The sequence below is a fragment of the Stegostoma tigrinum genome, chromosome 4 (assembly GCF_030684315.1).
Source record: "Stegostoma tigrinum isolate sSteTig4 chromosome 4, sSteTig4.hap1, whole genome shotgun sequence".
NCBI classification, from domain to species: domain Eukaryota; kingdom Metazoa; phylum Chordata; class Chondrichthyes; order Orectolobiformes; family Stegostomatidae; genus Stegostoma; species Stegostoma tigrinum.
Genome location: NC_081357.1, coordinates 11642831 through 11662960, shown reverse-complemented (window position 1 = coordinate 11662960; position 20130 = coordinate 11642831). Strand labels below are relative to the sequence as shown.

Here is a 20130-nt window from a genome sequence, read left to right as displayed (position 1 = left end):
AATGGTGGGGGTTGGGGGGGTGGGGGCAGAAGGTTCTGAAATAAATAGGGCGAGAGGGGGAGGATCGAAGATGGAAAGAGGAGAGGATAAGAAGAGGGAAGACAGACAAGTTAAAGGGCCGGGAATGGAGCCTGTAGATGTGAGTGTAGGTGGGGAGGTAGGCAGGGGATAGGTCGGTCTGGGGAGGACGGACAGGTCAAGGGGGCGGGATGAGTTTGGTAGGTAGGAAATGGGGGTGCTGCTTGAGGTGGGAGGAGGGGATAGGTGAGAGGAAGAACTCCATTTCCTTCCTACTAACCTCATCCCGCCCCCTTGACCTGTCCGTCTTTCCCGGACTGATCTATCCCCTCCCTGCCTCCCCACCTACACTCATCTTTACTGGCTCCATCCCCGCCCCTTTAATTTGTCCGTCTCCTCTCCACCTATCTTCTCCTCTATCCATCTTCATTCCACTTCCCCCTTTCTCCCTATTTATTTCAGAACCCTCTCCCCCTCCCCCATTTCTGATGAAGGATCTGGGTTCGAAACGTCAGCTTTTGTGCTCCTGAGATGCTGCTTGGCCTGCTGTGTTCATCCAGCTCCACACTTTATTATCTTGGATTCTCCAGCATCTGCAGTTCCCATTATCACTCACACTCCTTTTTTCTGTCCAGTTGTGTTTCTCTCTCTCTAGGCTCTACCTCCACCTACTGTTGACTGTCCTCCACCACACCACCACCACCCCCCACTCCCACCCACTCCATCTTCAGCATAAATACCATCCTTTTCCTAGCTGCCATCAGTTCTGTGGTTGAGTCACTGGAGCAAAACATTAACTCTGTTTTCTCTCCGCAAATGCTGCCAGACCCGTTGAGATTTTCCAGCAATCTTTCTTTTTCGCTTGAGAGTTTTAAATTTGCACCCAATTAATCCTGTCCAGGGGGGGAAAGGGGAGGATGGAGGTTGTATTGTCATAATAATTCATCGGCTTTGCCAATTCAGTGTAATCAAATCCACTGCTTTCTGCAGCTCTCATGAACTCCAAAGGAGTAAACATCAAGAGTATTCCTAATTTCCAGGCAGATCACACAGTTCAACATGATTCAAACAGCAAAAGAAATCCAGACAAACACAGAGAGGGTGAACTTAGAGGTCAGAATATTTTTGTAAACTGTTATATAGTTGGTAGGTCTTAAACTTATTGACATTAAACTTGCATAAACTGCAGATCTCCATTAAGGACGTCATAAAACGATTTTTTATTAAACAACCAGCAGCCACGTTTTTTTTACAAGAGATAGAGTGAGCTCTGAAAACCGGCGTGCAGCTCGGAAGTTATGAAATGAAATTTATTATCAACACAAGAGTCAAGGACATCAGGTCCTTGAGTCCCCAAACACAATTTGCTTCCTAATCCGCACTCAACACAGCATGTGTTAAGACAAACAGGAAGCTTTTAAAGGCAGAAATGGCTGTCAGTCGGTGACAATAGCAAACATATAAATTGCCCACATGAGCCGTGGCTCAGAGCTAAGCTGAATACTGAAGCTGGTAGTATGGAGGCAATGTTGTTCATGTGGTGTTAAATCCAGGCTCCATCTATCTTTCCCAATGAATGTGGAAGTTTAATTCCATGGCATTATTTCAATGAGCAGTGGTGATCTCCCCATTGGCCTTGACCAATATTTATCTCACAACTAACACATTTTTACATCACTCTTTTGGACTTAGCAATGTGCACATTAACAGTCAAAATGCTTACATTATAACAATCGCCACACTTTAAATATATTGCGACAAATTTCAGTGCCAAAGATACAAGGGAACTCTAATGTTTTTCCTTACAATTCTTTGTGGAACGTGGGCATCTCTGGCTGGGCCAACTTTCAAAGCCCATCCTTAGTGGCCCTTGAGAAGGTGGTGGTGAGCTGCCTTCTTGAAATGCTGCAGACCATGTGCTATGTGCTAGACTCACAATGCCTTGAGGGAGAGAGTTCCATGTACCCCATTGGTTCTGAAGTTCTTTAGGACATCCTAAGGATATTTGGTGGTGGGCGGGGAGGGGGCTGTGGTGGTGGAGGTGATAGCCTAGTGGTGTTATCACTAGACTGTTCATCTAGAAACTCAGCTAAAGTTCTGAGGAAGGGTCTGGCCACATGATAAAAGTTTCAGTGGGGGAGCATTTAGGGAAGAGTGACCATAATTCTATAAGTTTGTGGATACTCATGGATAAGGGCCAGATGAAGTCGTTAAATTATTAAACATAACCAAACTTGGCAAGAACTGGGGAATGCAGATTGGGAGCAATTGTTTAAGGATAAATCCACATCTGACATGTGGGAATCTTTTTCAGACCAGATGATTAGAGCTCAGGACCAGTATGCACCTGTGAAAATGAAGACAAGAATGGCAGGATTCAGGAACCTTGGATGACAGGCGGTGTAATCAGCTTAGTCGAAACAAAAGGCAGCATACCTGAGGTCTAAGCAACTAAAAACAGATGAACTTATTCAGGAATATAGAAAAGTAGGAAGGATCTCAAATGGGGGATTAGGAGGGCTAAATGGGGCTATGAAATGTCCTTGGCCAGCAGGTTTAGGGAAAATTCCAAGGCATTTTATACATACATTAGGAACAAGTTGGTGGCTAGGGAAAGAGTAGGCCCAGTCAAGGATAAAAGAGAGAGACCACGTGGAGGCAGAAGAAATAGGTGAGATCCTTAATGAGTACTTTGCATCAGCATTCATCAAAGAGGGGGATGTGAGGGATGCTTAGGTTCGGGAAAAGTGTGTGAATAATTTCAGACAGAAGAGAAAGAGTTAGGTGATTGAAATATATTAAGGTAGACAAGACACTGGGGCCAAATGGGATCTGTCCCAGCTATGTTGGGAGACAAGGGAAGAAATAGCTGGGGATTTAATGGATGTTTTTGCACCCTATTTGCCCTGAGGTGAGGTTTTTTGTCATCGAAGACAGTGAGTAACGGTGGAAGGATTTTTTTTGGAATGGAGATCAGTAACTAGTGGTATTCACAGTATCAGTAATGGGACATTTGGTGTTTGTAATATATATATAGAAATAATCTGGAGGAAAATGCGCATGGTCTGCTTACAAAGTTTTTGGATAATATGAAAAGTGGCAAAGTTATCGAGGATTGTTTAAAGATACAGATAGATCGTAGATTTGGGCAGAGAAATAGCAGATGGAGTTTAATTGGACAAATGCGAGGTGATGTATTTTAGGAGATAAAATTCAGGTGTAAAATATACAATAAATGGCAGAACCCTGAGGAGTATTGGCGTACGGAGTTAACTGGGCGGCACAGGTCCAGAGATCCCTGAAAGTGGCAACACAGTTGGATAAGGTGGTCAATAACGCACACGGCATGCTTGCCTTCATCGACTGGGCTATCGAATATAAAAGTTGGCAAGTTATGTTATAGCACTGTAAAACTTTAGTCTGGCCACATTTGGAATATTTAGTAGAGTTCTGGTCACCATATGACCAGTTGGACACGGATGCTTTGAAGAGAGTTTACTAGGATGTTGCTTGATTTGGAACATTTTGGCTATGAGGAGAGGTTGGATAAACTGAGATTGTGTCCACTGGACAGATGGTGGCTGAGGGGGCAACGTGACAGAGGTCTACAAAATGCTGAGAGGTTGGAAAGAAAGTACAGTCAGAGGCTTTTTTCCCAGGGTGGAAAGGTCAGCTGCAAGAGGCCACAGGTTAAGGATCTAAATAGGATTGGGGATTGGCGCAGGCTTGGCAGCCTGAAGGGCCAGTTCCTGTACTGTACTGTACTGTGTTCCCATGTCCCTGTGTTCCCGTCCATGTCCCCATGTCCCTGTATCCCGTGTCCCCGTGTTCCTGTCCCTTTCCCCATGTCTCCATGATGTCCCTGTGTCCCTGTCCCCGTGTCCCCATGTTCCTGTGTCCCCATGTCCGTGTCCCTGTGTTCCTGTCCCTGTCCCTATCCCTGTGTCCCCATGTTCCTGTGTTCCTGTCCCTGTCCCTGTGTCCCCGTGTTCCTGTGTCCCTGTCTCTTTCTCCGTGTCCCCATGATGTCCCTGTCCCTGTGTCCCCATGACGGTGTCCCTGTGTTCCCGTGTCCCTATGTTCCTGTCCCTTTCCCCATGTCCCCATGTCCCCGTGTCCCCGTGTTCCTGTGTTCCTGTGTCCCTGTCCCCATGTCCCCATGTTCCTGTGTTCCTGTCCCTTTCCCCATGTCCCCATGATGTCCATGTGTCCCTGTCCCTGTGTCCCCATGTCCCTGTGTCCCCATGTCCCTGTGTCCCCATGTTTCTGTGTTCCTGTTCCTTTCCCCATGTCCCTGTGTTCCTGTTCCTTTCCCCATGTCCCCATGTCCCCGTGTCCCCATGTCCCCGTATCCCTGTGTTCCTGTTTTCCTGTCCTGTTCCCTATGTCCCCATGATGTCCCTGTGTCCCCATGTCCCCATATCCCCGTGTTCCTGTGTTCCTGTCCCTTTTCCCATGTCCCCATATCCCCGTGTCCCCGTGTTCCTGTCCCTCTCCCCATGTCCCCATGTCCCCGTGTTCCTGTGTTCCTGTCCCTTTCCCCATGTCCCCATATCCCCGTGTCCCCGTGTTCCTGTGTTCCTGTCCCTTTCCCCATGTCCCCATGTCCCCGTGTCCCCATGTCCCCGTATCCCCATGTTCCTGTGTTCCTGTCCCTTTCCCCATGTCCCCGTATCCCTGTCCCTTTCCCCATGTCCCCAGGATGTCCCTGCATCCCTGTCCCTGTGTCCCTGTCCCCATGTCCCCATGTTCCTGTCCCTTTCCCCACGTCCCATGATGTCCCTGTGTCCCCATGTTCCTGTGTCCCTGTGTTCCTGTCCCTGTCTCTGTGTTCCCATGTCCCAATGTCCCTGTGTTCCTGTGACCCTGTGTTCCCATATCCCCATGTCTGTGTGTCCCTATATCCCTGTGTCCCTATATCCCTGTGTTCCTATATTCCTGTGCTCCAATGCCCAAGCATGGCCCAGTTTGATAGACATTTTGAATTATTGGCAGTAAGCTACTCACTGTCGTTAGGGTCAACGCTGCTACACTTTAAGGTGAGCTTCAGAGTGTCTTTTTGTTTAGTTTTCTTTGCACTGCCTTATAGCTTTGGTAAGTGGAGAATTGGGAAAAACCAGAGCTGGCAGGTAGATAGGTTTTCACCATCTGTACAATGGGCCAAATTCACTGCTATTGTTTTTGCCATCGATTTGCTTTCAATGTCTGTTGAGCTTTCTTCATGAGCACACAAGCAGTTGTTCTGCAGAATTTCTGTTGTTTCTACTAACTGCTACAAAAGCATTGCTCATGGAAATACACCCACGCTCTTACATATCATTTATGTACAGACCAGGTCTCACTGTAGTAATTGTTGCAAAGTTGGGTAGAGTACTTGTGGTTTGGGAGGCAACAAGTTAGAATGTGGTCTTTGTAAAATGCTTGGGGTGGGGGGAAGCTTTGCATGGTCCCTTTAAAAGATGGGATGCTTTTTCTGTGCGTAGAGATTTAAAATGGATGTCTGTGAGCAGCAGTTTCAAAGTCTGTAGGTGCACAGAGAGCACCCAAATTGAAATATTTCTATTGAAAGGCCATACCGTTAGTAGGCCAAGCAGCAGCTGACAACAGGCTTTTGAATTCAGCCAATCAATTTGAACCAGGTACTTAGATATTAAATTTAAGACTGATGGTTTTGACAACATAGGACCAATCCTATTGTAAGGAATATTGTTATGTCATCAAGGGTATAAAAAGAAGGGGGACAGCTGGACAAAACTCCAAAGCTAGCTGCCATCTGCCAGAGCTAACGGTCCTCAGCTCTCAAGAGAAAATTATTGGCTCTCACGGCCTCCTCTATGTCTCAGCGAAAGAACAATCTAAATAACAACAGTATCAATGGCACAAGCAGTTAATATTCCTGATGGGAAAAATTGACAGAGATGGTATTCCTGACAAAAGAATCGATGGAGATAGCATAGAACATTCCGGAAGACACGTAACCTGGCTGTAATTTCGAGAGACTACATTCTATTTTTTGTTTTATTTTATATAATTGGGGTTTGTATTTATTGGAACAGCTTACCATTTGAATCTTGCTTTATTAGGGAATAGTTACTGGTTGGAAGGGATTTATTTGGTTTGTTAATAATTTAGTTAATTTGTTCACTGTTCGACTTAGGTAAATAAATTGTCGCATGTTGACTTTAAAGTGAGTATCAGGGATTTATTCTATTTAAGCAGTAGAAGCTGTTGAAAAGCAGATAAGACCATTTTCACGAGATAACAAACTGTGACGCTGGATGAACACAGCAGGCCAAGCAGCATCTTAGGAGCACAAAAGCTGACGTTTCGGGCCTCGACCCTTCATCAGATTTTCTCACGCCTTTTACAGATTACAGAGCAAGGTGCTCCTCTTTGGGTGTTCTGGAGTCAGTGCTCTGACAGAAGTTGCAACCTCCACTTGAGAGCTACACTTTATAAATGGAGGCCATGGCAGGTTCATGCAGAGAAGAAATGGACCAGATTGTGTTGTTGGCAGCAATGCAGGCAGGGAGCATTGTGGGTAGCACACAAATTACCGATAGGAGGGCATCTAGGAGTGAGGAAGACACAGGCTAAGATACAGAAGCATTTTTATTGGCCTGGTTGAATTTTGCCATATGTGTCAGATGGTAGGAAAGCCACAGGCAGCGATAAGACAAAAGCATTTCACGCCAATTCCAGCATCTGAAGATCCTTTTACATAGGTTATAATTGTTCGTAAAACCAAATATGAGAACCAAAGTTTGCTAATCGTAATGGACATGTCTACCAGATTTCCAGAGGCAATTCCATTTCAGAATATCAAGCCAGAAAAGGTGATGAAGGAGTTGCTTGTTTTCTTTAGCCATTATGCATTACTCAGGACGATTCAGTCAGACCCAGGCTCCAATTTTACTGCCAAATGGGCCCCACACCTCAGGAAGGACATACTAGCCCTGGAGTGTGTCCAATGGAGATTCACACGGATGATCCCTGGAATGGTAGGTTTAACGTATGATGAACGGCTAAGGATCCTGGGATTGTACTCATTTGAGTTTAGAAGGTTGAGGGGAGAGCTAATAGAAACTTACAAGATAATGTATGGCTTAGAAGGGGTGGGCGCTGGGAAGTTGTTTGCGTTAGGCGGGGAGACTAGGACCTGTGGGCACAGCCTTAAAATTAGAGGGGGTAAATTTAAAATGGAAATGAGATGACATTTCTTCAGCCAGAGAGTGGTGGGCTTGTGGAATTCATCGCCGCAGAGTGCAGTGGAGGCCGGGACATTGGATGCCTTCAAGGCAGAGATCGACAAATTCTTGATCTCAGGAGGAATCAAGGGCTATGGGGAGAGTGCAGGGAAGTGGAGTTGAAATGCCCATCAGCCATGATTTAAATGGCGGAGTGGACTTGATGGGCCGAATGGCCTTACTTCCACTCCTATGCCTTATGGTCTTATGGTCTAAATTATTTAAGGAGGTCATGGATAATTTCGGCATCCAACACTTTAAGCCACTGCGTATCATCCTGAATCCCAGGGAGCATTGGAAGGGTGGCATCAGACGCTAAAGATCATACTGGGGGCTTTTTGCTAGGGTTATTCAAATGATTGGGATAAAGGTATCCCATCTATATTATTTGCCAATACAGATATCCCAAATAAATTGTCACAGTTTATTCCAATTGAGTTGATATTCAGACACAAACTTAGTGGGCCGTCAAAATTGATTAAGGAAACATTGAAAAGTCCAAAGTCAGAGATCTCACAGTTAGATTATGTATCTGAGTGGAGACAAAGATTAAACAGAGCCGGTGAATTAGCTAGATGACATTTGAAGGTGACATAGCATCTAATGAAGCAAGAAGCAGGCCAGAAATTTAAAATTTGTACACTTACCGGTGGGGATAAAGTATTTTGGTGCTGTTACCAGTGGCTGGAGGTCCCTTCAAAGCAACATTTAGTGGTCCCTACCAGATTGAGAAGAAGTTCAGTCAGATGAATTATCTGGTAAACATGCCAGATAGAAAAAAATTATCAGGTATGTCATGTGAACATGCTGAAACCCTACTATGACAGGGACAGGGAATTGGAGAAACAGGTATTAGTTACTGCGCCTCAGAGTGAGGGATCAAATCCAGATGATTTGGGTTTTGATGTGCCTCAAAGTAAATCGAACAATGAGCAAGTCCTTAGGGAATGGGATTGGGTAGAGAGCTATCTGTCCCAGGAACAGAAAACTGAATTGAAATACTTGTTACAGTACTATGAGGATCTATGTAGAAATAGAATGGGGAGAGCTAATGCCATACTGCATGAGATTAATGTCGAGAATGCTGTTCCGATAAAACAACACCCCTACAGGTTTGATCCTCCCAAGGCAGCGCAGGCTCAGAACGAAGTGGAAACAATGCTCTAAGAAAACATCATACAGATGAGTCAAAATGAGTGAAGTTTGTGGATTGATTTGGTTTCCAAACCTGATGGTACTCAACAATTCTGTATAGACTACTGAAAGGTCAACACCATGACCAAATCTGACTCATATCCAATTCCAAAGCTGGAGGATGATGTGGAAAAAGTACACTTACATCACAAAGTTGGATTCATTTCATGATTACCGGCAAGTGCCGTTGTCGGAGAGAGCAAAAGAAGTTTTCGTTCTGAAAAAGGGTCACCAGACCTGAAGCATTAACTCCGATTTTTTATTCACAGATGCTGCCAGGCCTGCTGAGCTTTTTCACAACTTCTGTTTTTGCTCCTGATTTGCAGCATCCGCAGTTCTTTCGGTTTCTAAAGAAGTTTCTACTTCTGTGCCATTGACACAAGCAATGTGGGGGTTGGAGCTGTGTTGTTGTTACAGGAAGATGACTGTTGCATTGAAAGGCTGATCGTTTTTTTCTTCCCAAAACACTCAATATCCAGCAAAAGAAAGTATTCAACCATTAAGAAAGGGTCATTGAGTTTGGTAAGAGCCTTACAAAATTTTAAGTTTTACGTTGCAAACAATACATCAGAGATGATTGTGTGTCCCGATCACAATCCTTTATCTGCCACTTCCACCCTTATTTCTTTGACTGTGAGTCTAAACCACCTTCTACAGGCCCCTTCTCCCGCCTCCAACAAGCCCCATCCTCCTGGACACCACCCCAAGGTCTCCTACCCTCCCTCAACCTCTTCATCTCCAACTACCATCATGACATCGGTCATTGAAATCTCTCCACCGCTCTCACCCACTCCAACCAGACCTCTCACCCACATCCTCTGACTTCATTACTCCCCAGCCCCGCACCACACATCTCGATCTCCTTCCCAAAATCTACAAACCTGACTGCCCCTGTCAACCCATTGTCCCCGCCTACCCCTGCCCCACTGAATTCATTTCCTTGGCTCTGTCTTTACCCCCACGGCCCTGGTCCAGGAGCTCCCCACGTACGTTTGAGGCACTACTCACACCCTCCACCTCCTCCAAGAGTTTCAATTCCCCGGCCCCCAAAACCTAATCTTCACCATGAACACCCAACCCCTGTACATATGCCTTCCCCACGCAGATGGCCTAAGAGCCGTCTTCCTCTCCCACAGGCCTAACCATTCCTCCTCCACCAACACCCTCATCCGCTTAACAGAGCTTGTCCGTACCCTCAAAAACTTCTCCTTCAACTCCTCGCACTTCCTGCAAGCTAAAGGGGTGGTAGTGGGCGCCCACCTGGGCCCAAGCACTGCCCGCCTCTTCGTACAAAACATGTAATATTTCCTCCTCTGCTTTTACACTGGCACCATCCCCCACCTCTTTATCCGCTACATCCATGGCTGTGTCGGTGCTGCATCATTTTCCCATGAGGAGTCTGAAAAGTTCATCAACTTTACTAACACCTTTCAGCCCAACCTCAAATTCACCTGGACTATCTCTGATAACTCCCTCTCCTTCCTGGACCTCTCTGTCTCCACATCTGGTAACCGTCTCAGTACCGACATCTAATCCAAACCCTCTGACTCCCATACGCCTCTTCTCACCCACCTTCTTGCAAGAATGCGATCTCTGACTGCCAATTCCTCTACCTCTGCCACGTCTGCTCCCAAGATGGAGCATTCCACTCTTGAACATCCCAGATGTCCTCCTAGTTAAAGGCCCTCAACTTCCCCTCTTTGGTGATCGAAAACGCCCTTAACCGCATCTCTTGCATTTTCTGCGCTTCTGCCCTCAAACCCCCTCCGTCCAACAAATATAAAGACAGAATCCCACCGGTCCTCGCATACTACCCCACCAACTTCTGCATCCAGTGTATCATCCTAATCCATTTCCGCCACTTACAAACTCATCCCACAACCTAAGAAATATTTCCCTCCCCACCCCTATCGCCTTTCATAGGGACCACTCACTCTGCAACTCCCTTGTCCGCTCCACACTCCCCACTAGCCTCACCGCCCCCACCATCTTTCTCTGCAGCCGCAGGAAGTGCTACACCTGCCCCTACACCTCCCCCCTCATCCCAGGCTTCAAGTCAAACTTTGCAAATCCAACAGGGGTTCACCTGTACATCCTCCAACTTGGTCTACTGTATCCGCTGCTCCCAATGTGAATGATGATAGGATAGTGTAGGGGGAGGGGCTTAGATTAATTCACAGGTCGACGCAACATCGAGGGCCGAATGGCCTGCTCTGCGCTGTATTGTTCTATGTTCTATATTCTATGTGGCCTCCTCTACATCAACAAGACCAAGCGCAGACTCAGTGACAGATTGGTGGAGCATCTGTGCTCTGTACGCTTTAATCAACATCTTCCAGCGGTTGTTCACTGCTTCAATTCCCCCTCCCACTCCCTGACCGACATGTCCATCCTGCGACCACCCCCCCCCCCCCCCCGCCCCAGGATCACAATGACACCTCCCGCAACCTGGAAGAGCACCACCTCATATCCCACCTCAGAAGCTAACAGCCCAAAAGCCTAAACGTAGGCCTCATCCCATGACCAACACTCCCTCTTATCCCCACCAACTTGACCTGACACAACTTGCGCATCTTCTCTCCCACTTATCTGGTCCTCCCATCCCACTGACCAATTCCCTACATGCATTCACTTATTACCATCCCACCTACCTTCCCCAGACCCACCCCTCCTCTCTCTATTTCTGAGCTCTCTTCCCTCTCCCATTTCTGTAGATGGGTCCCAACCTGAAAAGTTAACTTTCCTGCTCCTCTGATGCTGCCTGGCCCGCTGTGACCCTTCAGCTCCACACTGTGTTACCTCTGACTCCAGTATCTGCAGTTCTTGCTATCTTTGAAAATCCTTTGACATTTCTGGATTGATCAACATTATGTTATTTTGTTGGAGTCTCATGTTACAAGCATTTAATTTACATAATGTGCACATGTTGCAGATCATCATGGATGCTTTATTGTGAATTTAAAAGAAAAGTGCTTATGTAAGATAGAAATGGTAGTGTTCAATATTACATGTAAAAAGAATTAGAATAAAATGTGTAACTCTAGATTACCGATAGAATTGACTTAAGGTTTTAACAAAAACAAAATGAAACCATCTTTTCATAAATGAGGGTTCATTTTTCTTCTTAAGTGGGGGAAAGTGTTGTGAAGTCGGGTAGAGTACTTGTGGATTGGGAAGCAGAAAGTTAGAATTTGGTGTTGGTAAAATGCTGGCGGGGGGGGTGGGGGGGGAAGTATTGCATGGTCCCTTTAAAAGATCAGGCGCTTTCTCTGTGTTTAGCGATTTAAAATGGATGCCTGTGAGCGGGAGTTTCAAAGTTTATAGGTACACAGAGAGCACCCAAACTGAAATATTTGTGAAAGGCCATACAGTTAGCGGCATTTTTTTTTCCCATGACAACAGACTTGCGAATTTAGCCAATGAATTTGAACCAGGTACCTAGATACCAAAAACCTATCAAATTTAAGTCTGATGGTTTTCACAACATAGGACCAATCCTATTGTAAGAAATATTGTTATGTCATTAAGAGTAGAAAAAGATGCCCCGGGCAGTTGGACAAATCCCCAGAGCTATCTGTCATCTGCCAGAGCTAATGGCCCTTGACAGAGAACCACTGGCTCTCACAGCCTCCCCGATCTCTTACAGAAAGCACCAGATAAATAATAACAGAACCAACAGCACAACTAGTTAATGTTCCTGACCGAAGAATCAATAGAGAAGGCACAGAACATTCCAGAAGGCACGTAACCAGGCTGTAATTTTGAGAGACTAAATTCTATTTTTTGTTTTATTTTATGTAAGTGGGGCTTGTATTTATTGGATCAGCCATACCATTGGAATCTTCCTTCATTTGGGAATAGTTAGTCGTTAGAAGGCATTTATTCGGTTTGATAATATTTTAGTTAATTTTTTTCACTGATGGAGTTAGACAAATAAATTGTTCCTTGTTGATTTTAAAGTGAGTATCAGGGATTTATTCTATTTAGTCACTAAAAGTTGCTGAAAACCAGGTTATACCATTTTCATCCAGTTTCATCCAGTGTTATCTCAGATTCTCCAGCATCAGCAGTTCCTACTATCTCTATACCATTTTCACACTCCTTTTACAGACTATAAGGCAAGCTGCTCCTCTTTGGGTGTTTTGGTTTAGTTCTTGTTTGGCGTGGGAGAGGGGGGCGGTGGAGTTCAATATCTGCTTTATAATGAAATGGGGTGAACTCATGGCATCTGGTCTCTACTCCCAGACTTTGGTTTTTCTTTGTTGTCAAACATTCGCTTCTGTCATTTCAAGAAGGTGGAACAACGGATCGAGGGCTGAATCTCCTTGTCAATAGCCTTCAACTTTGCACCAAACCACTGCTTGATTTTTGGTCAATTCAACTTCCATCTCAACTCATCTTGCCCTCTCTCTTCTAAGTTGGTTGTCACTCCCTCTGCTCATTCACCCTCACTATCATGTAATCTATCCATTTCCGCATTCACTCTCTCAACCTAATCACCTCAAGTGGCTTGTACCTGGCATCACTTATATGTTCCTTACCCCTTCCAAAATCCCCTTTCTTCTGTTCAAACTCCGAGACAGGCATCCCCAACTCACTATCGTTTGCATTTGGAAACATTTAGACAAACCTTTGATCTGCCAATTGTCACAATAAATCTGAAGCTGGCAACATGCTCAATTATTCCCTCAACTCTGCCTCCATCTCTGTTTAAAATCCTTATTCTATCTCACCCTGGTGTTTCTTCCATGGTTGATCCCTCAATATCGAACTATTTCTGCCAAATAGCCCATTCAACGATACATTAGCATCAGCCACTGGGCCATGCATTGTCCTGCCAAATTAGCCCACAACCCAGATTAATCCTGAACAGCAAACCCCTGGCTTCCTTCCCCCACTACAAGCCAGCCTTCCTTGATAGTTCTTCCTGGATTCTGAACCCTTGTGGAACTGGCTCATGTACTAACATCATTTGCCTCAGGGGTGCTACTTACTGAATCACAAGAGGTCTACCCTGTAATTAGATGACAAAACGCTTGGTAGTGACAGCTGAGATGATGAATATAGACCAGAACATGAAAGATAGAGTCTCTACATTGTGGGAGCTGGCCACTCAGCCCATCAAATCTACACTGACACCCCCCCAACAGTATCCCACCCAGACCCCTGCCTCATCCCTGTAACACTACATTTCCCATGGCTAATCCATCTAGCCTGCACATCCTGGAACACTGGGCATAGCCCATCCACCTAACTTGCACACCTTTGGAGCGCCTGGGGAAAACCCACACAAACACGAGTAGAACGTGCAAACTGCACACAGACAGTCATCCGAGGCTGGAATTGAAGCTGTGAGACAACAATGCTAACCAGTGGGCCACCGTGCTGCCATTTCCTGGCCTGTCTCAAATTATAACCTAGACTCATCAACATACAAAGGCTATCATTTCAAATAGTGAAGCCCTCTCTCAGCATTGCATTGGGGTTCCACCATAGATGAGACGCTTATGTCTTTCAAGGGGTTTTGAACACACCACTTTCTAACAGAGAAGGAAGGTATGCAATAAGCCAAGCAGATGTCTCAAGTGAGCATTCCACATTCTGGAATTTTCAGCCTTTCTAGTGGAAAACCTAAGCACTCTCTAACACCTGGCACACTTTTACAGATGCACCATAGAAGGCATTCTATCTGGGTGCATAACGGCCTGGTACAGCAACAGCTCTGCCCAGGACTGTAAGAAACTACAGAAGGTGGTGTGCACAGCCTAGACCATCATGGAAGCCAACCTTCCATCCATGGGCTCTGCCAAAAGGCTGCCGACCACGTCAAAGACTTCTTCTGCTCCAGTAATGCTCTCTTCCAATCTCCTCCATTGAGCAGAAGATACAGTAGCTCAAACACATGTGCCAACAGGTCCAAGAACAGCTTCTTCCCTGATTAGACTGATGAATGGACCTCTCTACCTTCAAATAATGTTGCTCTTCCTCTGTGCAGGTGTAACCCTGCATACCTTGCTCTGTCTGTATGCCCCATGATCTGGACGGCCTTGTTTGCTGTGGTCTACCTGTATTGCTTGCAAAACAAAACTTTTTAATGTACTTAGGTACATGCAACTGCAATAAATCAAGTCAAACACTGCTGAAGCAGGGGAACAGTTGAAAAAAAATTGCACCAGAAGGAGACAGGTCTTTGCTAAATTAGGCCATCAAAGATGACAACGGAATTAAGAAAGAGAGCAGGTCATGATCTACCTGAATGGTGGGATGGGGTTGAGATGTTGAGTATCGTATTCTTTCATTCCTTCTTCTGCTTCAGCCTCAGAGTTATATTGGCCATGACACACTTGCTTTCAAAGTCCCACTTCAGCACCCAGTTTATAACTGCAGTGCGCTGCGGAGAGACAGAGGGCTACAGTCAATTCTCAGGGGACTGGTTAACCCCATCTATTCTCACAGGCAGCGATAATAGGAACTGTTTGAGGATAGCAGGGGAAGTCCTCCTGATGTGTGCTTATCTTGTTCCCAACAGGGCTAAGTGATAATGGGAACTGCAGATGCTGGAGAATCCAAGATAATAAAATGTGAGGCTGGATGAACACAGCAGGCCCAGCAGCATCTCAGGAGCACAAAAGCTGACGTTTCGGGCCTAGACCCTTCATCAGAGAGGGGGATGGGGTGAGGGTTCTGGAATAAATAGGGAGAGAGGGCAAGAACGCCCTTGACCACGTCTCCCGTATTTCCCGCAACACATCCCTCACACCCCGCCCCCGCCACAACCGCCCAAAGAGGATCCCCCTCGTTCTCACACACCACCCCACCAACCTCCGGATACAACGCATCATCCTCCGACACTTCCGCCATCTACAATCCGACCCCACCACCCAAGACATTTTTCCATCCACACCCCTGTCTGCTTTCCGGAGAGACCACTCTCTCTGTGACTCCCTTGTTCGCTCCACACTGCCCTCCAACCCCACCACCCCAGCACATTCCCCTGCAACCGCAGGAAATGCTACACTTGCCCTCACACCTCCTCCCTCACCCCTATCCCAGGCCCCAAGATGACATTCCACATTAAGCAGAGGTTCACCTGCACATCTGCCAATGTGGTATACTGCATCCACTGTACCCGGTGTGGCTTCCTCTACATTGGGGAAACCAAGCGGAGGCTTGGGGACCGCTTTGCAGAACACCTCCGCTCGGTTCGCAACAAACAACTGCACCTCCCAGTCGCAAACCATTTCCACTCCCCCTCCCATTCCTCAGATGACATGTCCATCATGGGCCTCCTGCAGTGCCACAATGATGCCACCCGAAGGTTGCAGGAACAGCAACTCACATTCCGCTTGGGAACCCAGCAGCCCAATGGTATCAATGTGGACTTCACCTGCTTCAAAATCTCCCCTTCCCCCACCGCATCCCTAAACCAGCCCAGTTCGTCCCCTCCCCCACTGCAGCACACAACCAGCCCAGCTCTTCCCCTCCACTCACTGCATCCCAAAACCAGTCCAACCTGTCTCTGCCTCCCTAACCTGTTCTTCCTCTCACCCATCCCTTCCTCCCACCCCAAGCCGCACCTCCATCTCCTACCTACTAACCTCATCCCACCTCCTTGACCTGTCCGTCTTCCCTGGACTGACCTATCCCCTCCCTACCTCCCCACCTATACTCTCCTCTCCACCTATCTTCTTTTCTCTCCATCTTCGGTCCGCCTCCCCCTCTCTCCCTATTTATTCCAGAACCCTCACCCCATCCCCCTCTGTGATGAAGGGTCTAGGCCCGAAACGTCAGCTTTTGTGCTCCTGAGATGCTGCTGGGCCTGCTGTGTTCATCCAGCCTCACATTTTATTATCCCAACAGGGCTGATCTGTTTCTTTTTTGCATTGCTGTCGGTGGGACCTGGCTGTGCACAATTTAGTAGCTGCGTTTCCTAAGTTACAAGCATGACTACACTTCAAAAAGCACATTATTGATTGATCGTGAAAGGATTTCGGGTGTTCTGACACTATAGAATGGCACTATAGAATTGTAGTTTTGTTGTATTACAATCGAGGCCAGTTCATGTCAAATTTATGTAAGTGCCATTGTACGCAATATTTACTGTAGGGTAGCAGGCATAAAGAGCACTGAGTCACATCCCTCTTTAATTAATCTTCCTTTATCTCTTGTAATCCCTCTTGATCCCTTTGCTTAAAATCAAACTGGTAGCTCCAGCGTCAACCTTTTATTTTGCTTGTCTGTGTGCAAGCAGTTCTCAAAATATTTTCTCACTCCTCCCTCAACTTGAGAATACACAATGCTAGCTCCTATTCACCAGTTCAGGACACAGATAAATCAGGGCAAAGGATTGGTTACTGCTGTTGTCTTACCAGACTTGCTTTCACTTGTTGACAGGGTCTCGAGCGAACACCAGGCTAAGTATTGCGGGAGAGAGACACTCCAGCAGTGACTTTCAAAGTCAGTGGGGGGTAAAGTTTTGGGGAAGTGTGCACACACACATACACACACGCACACACACACACACACACACACACAATGCACACATACACATACACACGTGCACACGCACGTGCACGCATGCACATACACACATGCACACATGTGCACACGCACGTGCACGCACGCACATACACACATGCACACATGTGCACACGCACGTGCACGCACGCATATGTGCACACACACGCGCACATGTGCACACACACACGCTCACGTGCACACACACACGCTCACGTGCACACACACACACGCTCACGTGCACACACACTCACACGCGCACACACATGCACACGCGCACGCGCACACACACGCACACACACACGCACGCGCACGCGCGCACACACGCACAGACACACACACGCACACACACAGACACACACACACACACACACACACACACACACACAACATCTTGCTGAAACTTGGAGCTGTAAACAACCAAAAGCCTTTGTCACTTTACCATGTATGTTTTGAAGAAAGGTGCTCACTGGCAAATCCTGAGGATCCGAATGCAATAAACATCTTGAATACAAAGCTTGTTACTGCCAATTGTCATTTAAAAAAAACCTACCCAGTGCATTAATTGCCATCCAGGAAACCAGCTGCCTTTCCCTGGCCTGGCCTCCATGTGACTCCAGACCCACAGCAATATGGCTGACTTTTAACTGCCCATTGGGTAACGAGGTGTGGGCTATAAACGTCACCGAGACTGTGATGTGTACACACCTTGAATGAATAAAAAGAAGAAAGGAAAATAACAGCATTAGCTATAGCAAACGGAACAAGAACACATGGTTTAAGATAGGTCGCAAGATGGTCTTGTTGGAACATCTTTAAATCACACTGGCACTGAGCAGATCTTAGCAACAATCATAAGGTTTTTGGTGCGTGGTACTGAGAGATTGACAGCCTTATTGTTGAAATAAAACATGTCATTTTGAAAGGGCCCTATTTGTAAGATCCGGGACATCCTTGTGACTCTCAGGCAGTAAGTATCTCTTAGTAGGTGAATTGAAAATCCCTGTATCCGCATTTCCAATTTTCGGTTGTTTCAAATGGGTTCTGCTAGATCTATAAATGTTGGAACAAAAGATGACTGACCAAGGTCAATTTGACATTCTCTTGAGCAGGACCTGAGCAGTGCTAGGTTTGGAGAGTGTTATCGAGATAGAGAGGGAAAAGGTCAGTAATAGTAAGGGATTTTAACAATCTCTATTAACATTTCGGATCATTTTAGTGTGTCAGGAATTGAGGGAGCAGAATTCTTCTAGGAGAAATTTGTTGTCCAGCATGTCATAAGGCTAAGCAGAGAAAGGGGCACTGATGTGGATTTTATACCAGAAAGTGAAGCTGAGCAGGTTGAAGGAGTGGCAATAGCGGAGCATTTTGGCAATAGTGATCATAATTCAGTTAGTTTTAATACAGTTAATAAAAAGATATGGTTAGAACAGGAGTTTTTGTTTCAGAAAGAAGCAAGGTGTTCTTTCTTTAAGTTTATTCATGAAACTTGGGCTTATCCCTAATTGGTGGGGAGCTGCGTTCTTGAACTGCTAAAGTCCATGTGCTAGAGGCAGACCCACAATACCATCAGGGAAGAAATTCAGAATTGTGAACCAGCACCAGAGAAGGGACAGCAATATCTTCCCCAGTCAGGATGGTGAGTGGTTTGGAGGGGAACTTGGAGGTGGTGGTACCTGCTGCCCTTATCTTTCTGGATGGAAGTGGTTGTGGGTTTGGAAGGTGCTGAATTTCTGCAGCGCATCTTGTAGATAGTACACACTGCTGTGATTGAGTGTTGATGGTGAATGGAGTGGATGCTAGTGGATGTAGTGCCCATCAAGTGGGCTGCTTTGTCCTGGACGGTCTCAAGCTTCTTGAGTGTCGTTGGGGCTGCACTCATCCAGACAAGTGGGGAGTCTCCCATCACACTCCTGACTTGTGACTTGTAGATGGTGGACAGGCTTTGGGGAGTCAGGAGTTACTTACTATAGGTTTAAGATAAAACCTTGTACAAAATTTCAGGGAAATGTAGCAAGCTATATACAAGATTGGCTTAGTGGCAGAAAGAAACAGGCTCAATGTTAATGGGTGTATTTTTGTTACTGGAAGGCTAGCTCCAGTGGATGTCTATCAGGGCTCAGTACTAGGTCTCTCCTTTTTGTGACTTTTTTATTCGTGCATTGGATACACAGGCATATAGTATAATCCGGATACACAGGTGTGATCCGGATACACAGGTATACAGTGTGATCCAGATACACAGGTACACAGTATAATCTGGATACACAGGTGTACAGTATGATCTGGATACACAGGTGTACGGTGTCACTTCATTTGTTGTTGTCACATGTAGTGATGTACAGTGAAAAGTTTTGTTTTGCGTGCTACCCCGGCAAATCACACCTTCCACAGTACATTAAGGTAATAGAACAGAATGCAGAGTATTGTTAGAATACAAAGTGTGGAGCTGGATGAACACAGCAGGCCAAGCAGCATCGTAGGAGCACAAGCATTGATGTTTCGGGCCTAGACCCTTCATCAGACATTTCATCCAGCTGCACACCTTATTATCGCAGGTGAATGGGACTGGTTTAGTTTGGGAAGCCTAGCTCAGCATGGACGGACAGGACCGAAGGGCCTGTTTTCATGCTGTCTCATCCCATGACGGACAGCGGAAAGTGGGGTCAGGTCATTCATTGTTTAGCAGTTAGGCCAAGTCCCATCAGCATTGTCTTTTCTAAAGTGGTTGGGAGATTCGCAAACAAGGACGAGAGCTTCAGTACTGAGGCTCAATATTATTATCGATTGTTGGAAAGACCCCTCTCGTTCACTAATGTCCTTTAGGAAGGAAACTGCCATCCTTACCTGGTCTGGCCTACATGTGACACCAAACCCACAGCAATGTGGGTGACTCTGAACAATTAGGAATGGGCAATAAATGCTACCTGGTCATTGATGCCCCATCCTGTCAATGATTAAAGAAAATAGGAGCTGAATTAGGCTATTTGGCCCATCAAGGCTGTCCTACTAATCAATAATTTCACAACTGATATATACCAGGCTTCAAATCCTCTTTTGTCCCTGCTCCTCATACTCCTCAACTCCCCATTATTTCAAAAGTCTATTTAACAACTCTTCAAATACTAAATAATTCAGTGACCCAGCCTCTGCA

At 46.1% G+C, this 20130-nt stretch overlaps 1 long non-coding RNA gene across 1 annotated transcript in view; it reads right to left on the bottom strand.

Annotated features, from left to right (window-relative positions):
- LOC125452842 (uncharacterized) overlaps nt 1–20130 on the bottom strand; it is a 103228-nt gene that overhangs the window by 21572 nt on the left and 61526 nt on the right. The window contains exons 2-3 of the long non-coding RNA XR_007247606.2: nt 17530–17684; nt 7913–7983 (exon numbers count right to left, since the gene is read on the bottom strand). This is a non-coding gene — a long non-coding RNA (uncharacterized LOC125452842). The remainder of the gene's footprint in view (nt 1–7912; nt 7984–17529; nt 17685–20130) is intronic.